Here is a 16,484-nt window from a genome sequence, read left to right on the forward strand (position 1 = left end):
TGCATTGCTTGTCATTTTTATCAGCTCTTTTCTTTTCACTAGATACAATACAAGCTGGCGTAGGAATTTTATCTTTTGGTTTAATTCTTTGGAACTCTTGATCCTATGCAAAACCGGATCTAGCAAGTTGTAATCTCTCATCATTTTCAACTTCCGATCGAAGAAATTCTAACAAGTTTCCCAAAATATTCGGCTTGACTTTATTTTCAACTCTGCTACGTGTTCGTTCCCACTCTTTTATAAGATCTTCTGAAAGAGCTGACTCTACTAATGGATACAGCATGGTTTCGTACTTTTCAGATGTCACTCCTAATGTCTCCTATGCTCTTAGCTGGGTTTCTAATTTATCATAAAGAGCACGTAAAGTAAAATTTTCTCCATTGTTTGCTTGTGTTAAAACAAGTTTCAAAAGTTTACGAACATAAATTTAGATCAACAACTCATCTTTAGCAAAACGCGATTTCAATTGTTCAATAGCTTTATTATAATTCGCGTCCGACGGCGGAAAACTTTCGACTAAATCTCTTGCCGATGAACCAATTTCCGTCGCTTGCAAAAGATATTGAAATTTATCATCCGAATCAATACTATCATCATCGTGAATTTTTTTTAATTGTCCCCAGAATCCGAGCCAGTTCTTTATATCGCCGTCAAAACATGTTAATTCCAACTTGGGAAGGCGAAAAGTTCGTTTTGTTTCATTTAATACACAGGAAGTATCGCTATTTTCTTCTTTCGTATAGCCAAAACAAAATCGGCTTTCGTTTTCATAGCAATCCACTGATCGCGATAATTTTCCGCTATGTCAAGGTCATTAGAAAATTCTTCTTCAATATTTTCCATTTCGGACCATTTTACTCTTATTTTTTCATCTATTTCAAATAACCTTTCAGTTTTATCACTTAAAATATTAAATACCGGTATCAATTCAATTTTACTTACCAGTTCCGTTTTCACAGCATTTTCAACTTCTTTCACGATTTGGTAAATAATCGCCTGAGTTGTGTTCCCTCCCGTTTTAGATAATCCATAGTCCTGTCACGGACGCCAATTTGTAAAATATCTTCAATAATTACTACGGATGTGATATGAGAGAACTCTTTAATTGCGAATATTTACATAGAAAGTTTCGAAAGCATATTTACATCGACAAAGACGAAATCTGAAGGAATTAAGCCGCCTTTGGCGGCCAGCCGGTTCGCCAATCTTTATGCACGTTAAAATTTTAATAATTAAATATTTTATGGAACTCCCATTTTAATTGCTTCTTCATTAAAATATTTTAAAACTTCAAATTTTAATAGTCATATAATTCACTCATAATATTATAAAGCCATAACGTAATATGTATCTCTCTGATTTTCTGCTGGCTCCCGTAGAATTTATGCTTTAAATTATGGAACTCCCATTTTAATTGCTTCTTCATTAAAATATTTTAAAACTTCAAATTTTAATAGTCATATAATTCACTCATAATATTATAAAGCCATAACGTAATATGTATCTCTCTGATTTTCTGTTAGCTCCCGTAGAATTTATGCTTTAAATTATGGAACTCCCATTTTAATTGCTTCTTCATTAAAATATTTTAAAACTTCAAATTTTAATAGTCACATAATTCACTCATAATATTATAAAGCCATAACGTAATATGTATCTCTCTGATTTTCTGTTAGCTCCCGTAGAATTTATGCTTTAAATTAAAGTGGAAATGATTAAACTGCAATAAATATAATTTTAAAAAAAATTTTACTGAAACGAAGCATTTTTTTTAAATATGAGAACTGAAAAGAGAGTCACTGAGTATTTAAACTTTATGGGCACTAAAGAATATCTTTCTTAATTTATATAATATCTCAAGAAGTTTTCAACAAAATTTTCTCAGTTTCATCAAGAACAGATCGATTCATTAACAATGTTTAGTTTTAAATGCATCAAACACTAAAAAAATAAACAGAATCGTTTGAAATAATAGGTCGAAAACATATCCGTTGTCAACAATCAGAACACGATGCGCATGCATGAATTTTCAACGCCAATTATGGTAACGCAAATGCATGAATTTTTCTACTCCAGTTGGGGTAACACTATGCTGATTGGGCATTTTTAATTTCCTTTATTCTGTTTTTTTTTTTATTCGAAAGTACTTCAGAATGAATCTGAAAGATCGATTCATTAACAATGTTTAACTTTAAATGCATCAAACCTTAAGAAAATAAACAGAATCCTTTGAAATAATCTGCCGAAAATTTCTTAAGCCTATCCTCTTTAGAGTGGGGGAAAAAAATAAGCCTTACTCATTTAGAGGTGAGAAAATGACAAGATTTTTTTTGGCGGGAAAGTTAGTTTTTAATTAATAATTAAAAAGCCCCAACTCTGATTAAAAAAAAAAATTCAAAAACCTTCCTAGGGTTTCAAAACCTAATAATTTCCCAAATTTTCACGGCGATTGGATCTGTGGTTTTTGAATCTATCGAGTACAGACAGACAGACACACATTCATTTTTATATGTATAGATTATTTCTGATGCTGTGAAGAAATTGAATTTTGATTTAGTGTCTGTCTTAAAATGCTAATAGAACACATACAGAGTGTATGTAATAATGTCAGTTTATCCGCGTTTTACAAATAATTGTATTTTAATGATGCGGTTTTGGCTTTTGAGTCTCGCGGACTATTATTTTGCCAAACTGATTCTAAGACGTGCTGAACCCAAAAATATGTTCACTGCAAACTCCTATTTTTAAACTGTTACAGTTTGAAATACTTTCACCTGCTCTCTTTTTCCTGCTTTTCACCTTCTTTTTCGGACGTCATTCCCCGCATTAAAAAGAAATCTTAATGACGAATGAAAATGGAACTCTTTTATTTCATGGAGAATAAAGGTATTCTTAAAGGATTTCATGCCTACTTATCCTCAAATCAAAAAAAAAAAATACATAAATATATATTACCACAATTAGTCTGTATATATAATGGGGAAAAACGTATTACAAACTTCTCACGAATGTTTTTGCAAAATACCACAAAAAAAATCTATTACATTTTTTTTTCATTAATACTAATTCTATTATATGAATAATCAGTTGCATAATTAATGACTAATGATTAAGTTTTCCTCATATATAGGAAATTGCTCTCAAAAGTATTGTTTTCAGCAAAGCAAATTTTATCAAATGGCAATTGATTTTTAATTACATAGCTACTTCGAAGAAATATAAGTCATGGTTTAATAAAATGACATCTGATAATCCAGATTAGTGTTTCATCCATTGTTTTTATCTGCGTGTGATTAATGATCTAAACGATAGTCACCGACATTCCTAAACAATAACGCCAATACATTCCCAAATGTCAGTCTTTAATCCATATTGATCTTTGGACATAATACCAACGATCGTGTTTTTAATAAACTGTACTAGAAAAATTTTAATAGTCCATCAAAGCCATAACTTGAAATTTGAGCACTGTATTTATCGAAAGAAAATATCTACTTAATAAAATAATTAAGCAGAAGAGAAAAAAATCCACTGTGCTCTGATTAATTCATATAAATTGATGACTTTTCAAAATAAGATTTTGCAAGCCACTTCTAATCTCAAATGTCATTAATTTTAACAGATACATTTTAAATATAAAAATGTTTATAAATTGATTCTGTGGGAGTATTTTTCAAACGATATACATGATTATGATGTCGATAGTTACAAGTCCCTTTTTTATTATTAAGGTATTTAAAATTACAATTACAAATTTTTGTTGTTCATCTCTATCTCTACTAACAATAAGGGCCGCGGTGGCCTAGTGGTAAGGTCTCGGCTTCAGAACTGGAGGGTTTCAGGTTCGAGACCCAATACTACCGAAAAACCGTCGTGCAAGCGGGCCTGGTACACGCTAAATCCGCTGGGGCCAAACGTCCTCCCTCTGGTGTGTTGGGGAAGTTTGGAGAGAGGGTGCGAGCCCTCGAGCCGTCATCTGACCGCGGTTCAAAATGACGAGGTCTGTCCCAAAATTGCCCTAGTGTTGCTTTAAAACGGACGTTAATATAACTAAACTAAATCATGTAACATTACGTCAGTGGTTACGACCCCTTTATTTTTGCTATTAACGTATTTAAAATTACAATTTTTTCTATTCTTACTATCTCTGGGTATGTGTTGGTGCTCTATAGGAAATTTGGCATATATAAATATACATTAGAGGGTGAAAATATGTTTAATATTCGTTTAGAATTCTTACGTATCTTTGTATTCTTGTTGGAGAATATGTTTAAAATATTTTTTTTTTAATTATATAGCAAAAACTTATAAAAATATATAGCAAAGCATGACTGAATTGATAATTTTTTTGAATTTTAAGATGATATGAAGCTATTTTTACTTTGTAATATTTTCGGTTGTTATAGCTGAAAAACGACAAAATCTTTGTTGTTGTTGTTCTCTTGTCCATGGACAGCAAAAACAAAAACAAACAAAATGACAAATTAGCAAGATATAATTAAAAAACATCTAATAACTTCAAAGTATATAATACTAAAACCTTAAAAACATTCTATACTTTAAAACACTGAATACCTACCTACCCTAAAACTTTAAAATAAGCTAATGAAAATTTTTAAATACAATTTGAACGTCAGACTCAAAGGTTCAGACAACTACTGTCGCACATTCCGGTATCTCGGGGCTATACAGGATTTCCCGCGATGGGTTAATGAGTAGCATCATTTCGAATTTTAATATATGGACCAATAGACAGAAACCCAACTTTTTTTAGGCTCTAGCACCCTTTTTTCCATGGATAAAGTTTAATTGTTAATGAAAATTTTAATAAAAATTTCAACAAAAAAAATCGCTCCAGTGTTCACAATTTTATCGTCCAAAGAATATATATGCCATGTTTGTAATTCTAAATCAAACGATCTACCCTGCTGAGCGCCAACAGACATTCTTCTTTGTTGTGATGAATGCAACAAAAACAGCAGAGAGAGTGATACAAAATGAAAGGCAGGCTCATTGGAAGCCGACAGGATTACTCTAAGAACTGGATTTATCCCGAACTTCATCGCAACAAAAGAAAAGACTTCACCTTAAAATTGCTGTTTTGAGTTGAATACATCATGTTGCAATTTAATTCTCAAGTGAATTAAGAACTTTTAAAATGTATTTAATCAGAATAGCTGAGGACACAAAGAGCGAACGTGCTAACAAGAACATAAAAATAGAACATTCAAACGACTAGGCAAAAATTTGAATCACTGACGAATTCGAGTCAAAAAAGGTTCGAATGAGCCAAGATCTTACGCAAAAGTAATTCACCTCTATTGAAACAAGCTAATGTCGACTCAGTGGCGTATGACTGGGTAACAAGGAGAGTATAGATGTCCCGGCACCACTCTTAAAAGGTGTCATGGGGACAAATGTATAGTATGCTTTTCTCATTTTTCAAGAGAAATATTAAGACTAGATAAATAATAATAATAATAATAAGGCCATGCCCCACTTACCATCTCTTTGCTATTCTGGTTGCTACGACTGGCATAGGTGGCTCGCTTTTCCGTGTACCATCGCTACACTATCCCGGATGTTACGACAGGGCTAGGGCGGCTCGTTTTTGAGTTTATAATCGCTACGCCACTTCGGATGCTATGGCCGGACGGGGCTTTGAGTTCACCATCGCTGAGCTAGCTATGTTCACTAATCACCATATAATTTACAGCATGATTTTCAGCCTTGTACTAATTTCTGGATAGAAAAATAAAAGGCTGAGTTTTTCTAACCTTTCGTTTTACATTGCTAAAAGCTCGGGATCAGAATTTAGTGATTTCAAAAGCTACTCATTCCCCGTTTATAAATTCTTATACTCAGTCTACTTCCAAACGTTTTTCCAGATGTGATTATCCGAAGAAGCATCGTCATTAAGGCGTTTTAAATAATAGAAAGAACGTTTATAAGAGTCAGAAGAAAAATTATTTTTCTAGTACTAAAAACATAAAGAAATTTAAAAATATGATATAGAAAAATTGAAAATGATACACAATTCTTCAAAAATGTTTAACCTTTCTTGTTTAAAGATTTTTTATGAACATATGACATTTATGAGCATTTAATACATATGACATCCAAGAAACGCAAATTTTTAACAGAGGAAAACGAATAGAAAACTCCCAAATTTCTTTTTCAAGGAATAGATTTTTTTTTTTATGTTAGCGGTCTCTTATTATGATTTAAAATTCCTGGAACTGTTTGTAATTTGATTCATTTAATTATTAGTTGATAGAAACTATATTTCACTTCAAAATCTCAAGAATGAACATATTTTAATGACTAAATGTAATTCAATTAATTTTCAGGCAAGTTTCTTTCTGAATAAAAACAAATTCTCGATTGCAGAAAAAAGAAAGTTTTATAGTAAAGTTGCAGAGGATAGACATTAACCTTTTCAAATAAACACTACAAAGAAAAAGTTAAAATGTGCTGATTTTTAAATGTTATTAAATTACCTTTTATTGATATTAGAAACCGATAGCTGAAATTTGTGTTCATTTGTAATTTCATCAAAGAAACTACTTCGCACTAAGTTAAATTTGTTAAAAAACATCCTTTGGGTTTTCATATTCATAAGAGCTTTAAAAATAAAGAATTTCTTCGAAATATATGCTATGATGAAATGTATAATTCGAAATAAATTTTATTAAAAAAATATTCGGGATTTCTCACACATGCAAGATGGCGAAATGTTACTCTCAGAGAATTTCAAAAAATTGTATTTTATTTTTCACCACGGGGAAAAAAATTGGAACAATTCATAAGCGTTTTCTTGCTTTAAAATATATATATATATAAGAAATCTTAGATCTTCTAAGGTTAGCATCAAAACTAAAATTCTCGTTTCGTTTTTTTCATAACTACGTAATTTTCCTATTGTAAATTATTCTTATACTAGCCGCCTTTGGCGACCAGTCGGTTCGCCGATCTTAATACTCTTTAAAATTTCAAGTTACATACAAATATTTTATGTGTTTTTGATTGCTTCTTCATCAAAATATTTTAAGTTTCAAATTTTTATACTCATTTAATTCACTCATACTGTTAAAACGTCCTTAAGCCATAATGTATCTCTCTAATTTTCTGTCAGCGCCCGTAAAATGTATACTTTTAATTAAAGTGAAAATCGCAATCAATAAAAAACACTATTTACTGAAACTACGCATTTTTTTAAATGTGAGTACTGGAAACAGAATCGTTCAGCATTTAAGTCTTACGCACTACAGAATAATTTTCATGGTTTATGTAGTATCTTAAGAATTATTCTATAAAAATTCCCCAGATTCATCATAAAATTCAATTTTTAGTCTTAATATCAAAGGGTCGAACATCACTTTAGTCGTTTAAATTATTCATTCCCACCAATAAAAGAATTAAAGAGATAAATAAAACGTTTATGATCTCGAATTGCAGTTGACAACTTTCTCCAGTTATTATAGTCACCTATAAATCGTGTAGATTGTTCATTTCCTCTTCTTTTGGAAAATATTATACAGCAAAAATAAAATACACAAATTGTGTTTTTAAATTAATTAACCAGCTGCCAACCTGGGTTTCACCATTTGGTATATTTTTAAAATAGAACATAGTGGAAAATGATTTACCTTCAGCATTCTTAGCAGCAACTTCTTTATGCTGTACGTTTCAAATTTTAACATAAAACCTTCTAAACTTATCAATTATAATATTTGGTCACAAACCTGGATAACTTATATTCACTTGGTCATATTTGTCATTGTCATTTTCGTCGCTATTTTCTGATTCGACCATATTTGTCGAAACATGCGGTTCTTCAAAGAATTTCAGTTTCTACATTTTCATTGCAAAATTGTGTAATTTGTTCTGAACTTTCTGAAGTTTGAATTGTAGCTTCTGAAGTCAAAGCCATTTCATTTCCAGAATTACTTGGTAAATAAGAAAACAGAAATATTTGTGGCTTCTTTTCTTTTCTCTTTTCTGCTAATTATCTTTTTTGATACCCAGAGGGATATTTCCTTGGCATGGACATGATTAAATCTAACAATATTAAGCATTATTCAAAGGACTGCTGATCTTTTTACTTTCTCTACTTTTGTTCTACAAAGCTTAAATCGACGGAAATAGCGAGCACAGACATCTTTCAATCGGTAAAGTGTTAAAAGAGGAAGTTCTTTGTTAGTTATAGCTGTAGATTAGTGCCAAAAAGTGTTATCTCTTTCTCGGGGATCAGACATATGGGAATCCAATATAGGTGAATTAGACTTCAAATATGCGCATTTTAAGCTCCAGCCAGCGGCATTTTCTTTTTGCCCGAGTTCTAATATTAGTGATTGCGTATGGAAAGATTGCGGACATACAGCATCATTATGAATAGTGGTGAAATTATTAACAGTATAGCGTAGCTAGTGCTTCTTTCGGTTATTCGTAAAATATTTCAACCCCAATATGGCTACTAAAAATGTAAAGTTGATTCAGAGTGCCGTGCTTTTAATGGTGAGTGGACCTCGAAATATTTTTTACAGTTGTAAAAGATAAATCAGTGTGTCTCATCTACAATGAAGCTGTAGCAGTCTTCAAAGAATATAACATTTCCCATCAGTTTACATCTAAGTATAAGAATTTAAATTACAAAGCAATGTCCGAATATGAAAGAAAACAAAATGCAGAAAGTATTTGTAAAAAATTATCAGATCAACAAAATTATTTTCAATAAGGGAAGCAGCGATATCCAAGAAGCAGCTACACATGCAAGTTACATTGTAGCAAACAATATTGCTAAAAATAATAAAGCTCTCATTGATGGGGAGTTTGCTAAACAATGCTTGCTTCAAGTTTGTGATGTTCTATGTAAAGACAAGAAAAATAATTCTGAGACTGTAAGTTTATCTCGAAAAACGGTGACTTCTAGAATCGAAGTCATCGATAAAAATTTGACATCACAATTAGAGTCAAAGATTGGCCAGTTTAAATTTTGCTCCATAGCTATGGATGAAAGCACAGATATAAATGATACTGCTCAATTAATATTATTTATAAAAGGTGTTGATGAGAACTTTGAAATTACCGAAGAACTGGTGTGCATGCGTTCTTAAAAGGGAACTACAAAGGGATGTCATATTTTTCGTGAATTTCAAGAGGGACTGTTAACTTTGAAAGTGTCTATAATAAATATATGTAATATTCCGACCGATGGAGTACCAAATATGACAGGAAAAAAAATTTCGATTTCTTGGACTCTTTAATCAAAACTTTCCCGGGAACAATGTTGTTTTCTACATTGTATTATACATCAACATTCTCTATGTAAATCTGCATTGAATATGAAACCCGTGCTTGATGCAGTCATGAAGCTTGTAAATTTTATTCAATCTCGTGGGCTTACTCACAGGAAATTTCGAGATTTTCTTCAGTACGTGCAATCTTAATTTTCTGATATGCTATATTACATGAAAGTAAGATGGCTTAGTGCAGGATGTTTATTCGAGCGAGTCTGGCAGCTGAAAGACGACATTGTGTCGTCATTTCATGAGAAACAGTGTTCTGAGGAGTGTGAAATGTTAGAAGATACAGAATGGCTTTCGGACTTTACATTTTTCATATATCTTCTTTGTCATATGAGCAACTTGAATGTCAAGATGCAAGAGAAAAATCAATTTATCGACGATATCTGGGCCTATCTCAAAGATATTAAACTAAAACTTAATCTGTTTGCCGGGCAGACCTAGCTAAGAGCGATTTGTCTCATTTCCCGAGGTTAAATTCAATACCCTCAGTAAATGAAGAGAAGCTTAAGAATTATTAAGATGGTTTGAAAAATTTGCATTTTCAGTTCGAACGCAGATTTCAAGATTTCAGTGCCCTTCAAACAAAATTGGATCTTTTTGCCATGCCATTCAACGTAAATTGTGAAACAGTGAGGTCGATTTGCAGCTTGAATTAATTGAGTTGCAATCTAACAATCATTTCAAGCAGTTATTTCTAAATATACAAAAGTTAGAGTTTGACAAATCTTTATTGAAAGTAAGTTTCCCAAATTTAATATCTCAAGCCCAGAAATCAGTACTATGTTTTCTTCATCTTATATATGTAAGCAAGTGTTTTCAACTATGAACTCTAGAAAGAATTATTTCAGAAGTAGACTGACAAATGAGTATTTAGCCTCGTTCCTAACTTAATCAGTGCATCTCACTTCGAACTTCAATATAAGTAACTTGTAAAAACGGAATCGCAATTTCATTCTTCTCTTTAACATATACTTAAACTGTAATACTTTTACATTGTTTTTAAAATTGTAGAAAATTTTTTTCTTGGCCCGCCAAACTTTTTTTTTTTTTTTGATTTTTGGACCGCCATTGAAAAATATTTGCCCATCCCTGCATTAGTCTGTAATATATTTGTAAACTTTGTATATTTTCTAACTCGTCGGTTGTTCCAGTTAAATTTCTTCCTCTCTTCTTTTCATATTCGTATTATTGTTCCAAACATTATTTTAGTTCTTAACCATATTGTGGCCCTCTCGATCGCGGGTCCACTTTGTATAGCAACTCTCCTCCCCCCCCCCAGATGCCGGCCCTGTATAAGATTAATTATTTTTTCTCTATTTCAAAATGTGGAGTCCTCGAAGTACTTTTCATTAACGAAACTTAATGGATTTGGATTCGTTCATGCGGACTAGTTCTATGTCGGATGTAAAGAATTTGAGTTAAAGGATTGTTTCGTTTTATGGCAACTTAAACGGATGTTTCCTGGTCTTCCTTTGTTTACAGTTTTAGATTTGGATTTCTAGTGGGGAAAAAGCCTACTGTGTGTTAATTCTATTTGATCTTTTGCCAAGATGGATATGTGGGAAAATTTATTACAACTGTCAGAATCTCAGCGAAAAAACTTAATCGAACAAATACTTTTTAAAGAACTATCAGAATCGCAGCTAGAAAACTTAATCGAACGGATTCTTTTCAAAAAACTGTCAGAATCTCAGCAAGTAAACTTAATAGAACAAATAATTTTTAAACTGTCAGAATCGCAGCTAGAAAACTTGATCGAACGAATACTTTTTAAATTACATTTAAAAAATAGCGGCATTAATATTGCATCTAAAGATTCTGCTGGTAAATCAGGTACAGATTCGAAAGAGTGTGTAAACTTATCTAACAGTACACCAGAAAAATCATTCAAACAAAAATCTTTAGATAATTGGATTATGAAGAGCAAAACTCCGTCATCAAATTGTCAGAAAGAATTGGCAAAAGAAGCGGAAGAATCATCAAGAAATGTTGAATCTGAAAAAGACGAAGAAGGAAAAAAGTTGGAAAAATCCAGTAAGTTGGATGATGCAATTAATAAAAAGAAGTTAATGGTTCTTCTTAATAGGCAAGATTGTCTTGAATCATCACAGAAGTCTCCAGACCACAGTAAATTATCAACTGAAAAGAAACTGTCTAGTCCTATAAATGTAAAATCTCCTAATAAGAAGAATAAACATGTTTCGGAAAATTCTGATCAACGAAACATCAGTCCTGAGAAATATTCACCTATGCCAACACGCTCTTATAATTTAAGGGCAAGACGAGTTATAGATGAAAAGCCATGTGATGAAACAAATAATTTTGTGGCTATCTCAGCAGAATGTGAAAATAGTGATAAAATTCGCAAACCTATTCATAAATCAGTTACTAAACAGAAGCAAAAATTTAAAACCTCTCTTGGAAATTCTAGTTTTGTAGAAATGGATTATGACCAGAAAACTAATTCATGCAATGATAAAACATCTGAAGACAATATAAATAATTCCGAATGCAAAATATCACCTCCAATGGTCCAATCTGAATTGGAAAGAACATTAGTTGATAGTAACAAAATTATTGTTACTGATGAAAACTCAATTGTAGTTGAGTTAAGTCCATCTTTAGTTATTAAAGGAAAAAGGAAAAGAAGCTATAAAGATAAAGAAAGTAAAAAAGTATGTACATCCAGTGCAGTCCAGAAAAGTTCAGATAATCAAGAAAGTGGAGTAACTCAGTTAAATGAGAGTAACAAAAGTAGTGATTATGTTCCAAGCAAGAAAGTTACAAAATTAAGTATCATAAATGCAGATTCTTCTGAACTGACAATTGAAAAAACAGCACAATTACCTGGAACTGTTGTAAGCACTTCTCCAACCCAGGAACAAGTAACTAATAATAATATTGTTAAATCTGATTCAAAACTAAAGTTGAAGAAAACTATTAAAAGTAAGGTTAAAAGTGATATGATTTTACATGGGGAAATAAAATTGGATTCAACAGCTTCTAAGATCAAAACAAAAAACTTACCCAGTCAAGAAATTAATTCTGATATTACTATAAATACTGATTTTCAGAAGATTTCTGATGAACAGTTAGAATCTACAAAGAACTCTGAATCTCAAATTAAGGAGTGTGTTAAAGAAACAGAGAAACTGTTAACAAAAGATATAAAATCTTTTACTGCAATAAATGGTGATTCAAAGAGAATAAGTAAGAAAAGAGGGCATGAAAATAAAAGAATGATGACAACTCAGAACAGTTCATTATCTGTTCCAGACCAAGAACCAACTTCTAAAAATAATAATATAGACTTTACCACTTCTATCAACTCTTTATCTAAAATATCTTCTTCTCAAAATAAGGAGTTTGCTAAAGAAACTGATGAGCTGTCAATAAAAGAGACACATATTTTAACCCCAGTAAATGCTAAGAAAAAAGGTAAGGTATCAGCAAAGAATAGCTTAATATCTGATTCAGAACAATCTTCAAAAAACAATGATGAGATCAGTATTGCTTCTTTTGAAACTTCAGCTGTTGATTCATTAAAAAATTTAGCATCTCAAAGCAAGAAGCTTTCCATGGGTACTGAAGAGTCACTAATAAATGGCACAGATACTTTATTTCAATTAGATGTAAATTCAAAGAAAATATATAGGAAAAAAAGTAATGATAATAAGAGCAAGAGATCAATTAAGAATAATTTAATATCTGAATCAGAACAATCTCCTAAAAGTAATAACATGGACAGTTTCACTCTTGAGACTTCTTCAATTGATTTTTCAAAAAATTTACTATCACAAAGTAAGGAATTTGTTAAGGATACTGAAGAATCATTAATCAAAGATACATTTTCTGTAACTACATTAAATATAAAATCTAAGAAAATATGTAGGAAAAAAAACTTTCAAAATAAAGTTCAGTTATCAGCTAAGAAGAGCTTAATAGTTGATTCTGAAGAAGCTTCTAAAATTATTGAAATGGACAATATCACTCCTGAGATTTCATCATTTGATTCTTCAAAAAATTCATCATCTCAAAACAAAGATTTAGCTAAGGTTACAGAAGAGCTGCTAATCAGAGATACAAGTACTGAAACTCAAATAGCAGCAAATTCAGAGAGAATGTATAGAAAAAAAAGCAGTGAAAATAAAAGTCGAGTAGTAGCAAAGACCAATTTAATATCCAATTCAGAACCAGCTTCTAAAAATAGTGATAAGGACAATACCATTTCTACACCAACTGATTCATCAAACAATTCACCATCTCGAAATAAGAAATTTGCTAAGGAAACTGAAGATTTGCTAATAAAGGATACAACTATTGTAACTCCATTAAGTGTAAAATCTAAGAGAATACGTGGAAAAAAAACCAATGAAAATAAAAGTGTGACAGCAACTAAGAACATTTTAAAATCCGATTCAGAGCAAACTTCAAAAAATAATGGTAAAAACAACATCAATTCTATTGAAACTTCATTAATTGATTTACCTAAAACATCTATCACAAAAGATATTTCTACTAAAGAAATAAGTTCTGATACTGAAGAAACTATTTCTTTAAATTGGAATAACTGTTCTAAACCCATTAATGCATTCACACGATCAGATGATCATAGCAGAAAAAATTCCAAGTTTCTGAATAGCAATTCTCATAATGAACTGAGTATTTTAAATGAAATGGAAGAAACAGAAGATAATCTTTCTAAAAAATCCAATGCTGTTCCACTTAATGTGCCTCAAACTAATGATAATATTCTAGAAAGCTCACAAGTGTCTGGTGTTTCCAAAAAAGTCAGTTCTTTAAAAAAGAAAAATGTAATGCAATTACCAACTAATTCAAAAAAGAAATTAAAAGTCACAAAAAATGAAATCCAATCAAATGTCACTCAAAGCAGTTCTCATAATTTGAATATTGAAAATGAAAATTTGCATTTAAAAAAGAGTGGTACAAAGAAAATAGTTGCATCCACAAAAATAAAACTTGGATCAGATTCTAATAAAGAACAATCAGATGTTCCGATTGCTAAATCAATGGCCAATAGTTCACACTCTAATGCAGTTCAAGAACCAAAGGACCATCTCCACAAAAATTCAAAAGAAAATAATAAACTTGGTCAAGCTCGAAAGGAAACAATTAGATTTAAAAATTCTAAAAAAGTCAAGCAAAACAATTCTAAAAAGAAAAATAATTTGGTACCTCAAATTGTTTGCAGTAGTAACATATCCAAAAATGATGAAATGGAAAAATTAAATTGCAATTTGGTGGGCGAAAGGTCTACGAAAAATAAACATCATAAAGGTACCAGTTTATCAATGATTAAAACTGATAATTCAGAATGTAAAAAGGAGAATCATGATATAATTAAAAGCATGGAAGGAAAAACTGAAAAAGCAACTGATTTTATTGTCAATAACTCAAATAATACAGATAGTGCAGAAATAAATTTTAAAGATTTAGTTGAGTTTGATGAGAAGATGAAGCACAACTATGAAGCCTTTTGTAAAGTGAAAGATGTTCTAAGAGTTATAGGAATAAGTATTGAAGAAATATTTGAAAATCCAGACATGATTAATAGTTTAAAATCTGTATCACCAGATGGTGTTTATTTCATTAGCAAATGTAAGTCAAATTCAAAACTTTCTGTTCATATGCATGAATCAAAAAAGGAATTGAGGAATATTTTAAATGAAATGAAAAGAATGGCAATTGATGAAGGCAAATAAGAAGTTATTTTTGTTTAATGGCTATGAAATTTTTCTAATATAAATTCATTCTACAATTTTTTTTTTTCCTTTTCTTCATGTAAAATGTTGATAAATAAGAAGAAATATCTAATCATATCTTTCTTTACCATGAAAATTTATCACATTTCATTGTTTTTGACATTTTAAAGTATTTTATTATTTAAAATTAGTGGTCCAAACACATCAACTTAAAATGGATAAAATATTTGATTTTTGTTAATATCTCATGAATTTCAATGATTCCAAGATTAATTGAACATGATTTCTTTACGTCATGTTTTATTTAAGGAAGAAAAAAAAATAGTATCTGTTAATTTCTCTATAGCATAAATTTATGCTATTTACTTTGTTATTGGGTTGAGTGCTGCTTATACAGCTGTTCATATAAATTGTCTCAAATAAGATTGCTGTTTGATTAAATTTTTTTTACATTTATGTATGTGTATATATATATATATTGTTCTGTCAGTATTCAAATGGAGTGTACTTTTCAGAGGACATAAAAAACAGTACTTATTGGATTTGCCTTTCTCATTATCAAGAAATTTTATTGGAAATTAACCTAGTTTTAAGTAATTCTTTTATTGTAAGAACTGAAGAGATGAATTTAAGTTACTTTTTCTTAATCATTTTTGTTCTAGTGCTCAAACTAATTTTTTTTTTTTTTTTTTTTTACCTTCTTTTTTTTCTCTTCTTGAAATAAAAGGTACTTTTCTTTTTCAATTAAGAAAAATTTCATCAATATTTCATATTGTTTTATTTTAATGTTCATATTGCTTTTCATTTGATAAAAGTTTGTTATTCCATAGAACTGAATATTGTAAATGTTTATATGTAATATCAATTTTATGTATTATTATTGCTCAATAAAATAATTTTTCAGTTTTTTTTTAGTTCTCTTTAATTAGAAACTCATAATAAATTCCAAGATAAGATGCATGCTATTACTTTTTTTGTTATTGTTAAGAAACTGTATTTCAAATATTTTTCTGTTTATAAATTTTTAATTGCCCAAATAACAATTTTAATGAATGAATACTGATATTTTCAGCTGAAATCATTGTAGCTGCAAGAAAATAATAATCTGCACCTTGCCATTGAATGGTATTCCACTTGCATATGAAAAAAATATGTATTTATACTTCAGTGTATTTAAAGTTTTATAATTGAGTCATTTTTCACATTTAAAAGGAAGTGTTCTTTATTAATGAAAAGAAAGTTTATTTTCTACAGTAAATGTGTAGATGTTTCTAGAGTGGTTAGCGGAAGTGTGAAGAAAATAAATATTAAGTAATTTTCTCTAAAACTTATGTGCTCAAAACTATAGTAACATTTGTTTGAAGTGACTTTTCTCCAAAATACAATAATGCATTTGCAAAAGAAATTTTTCATTCTCAGCAAAATAATTTGGTATAATATATACATGGCAACG

This window comes from Argiope bruennichi, chromosome 9 (assembly GCF_947563725.1).
Source record: "Argiope bruennichi chromosome 9, qqArgBrue1.1, whole genome shotgun sequence".
In the NCBI taxonomy this organism is placed as follows: Eukaryota; Metazoa; Arthropoda; class Arachnida; order Araneae; family Araneidae; genus Argiope; species Argiope bruennichi.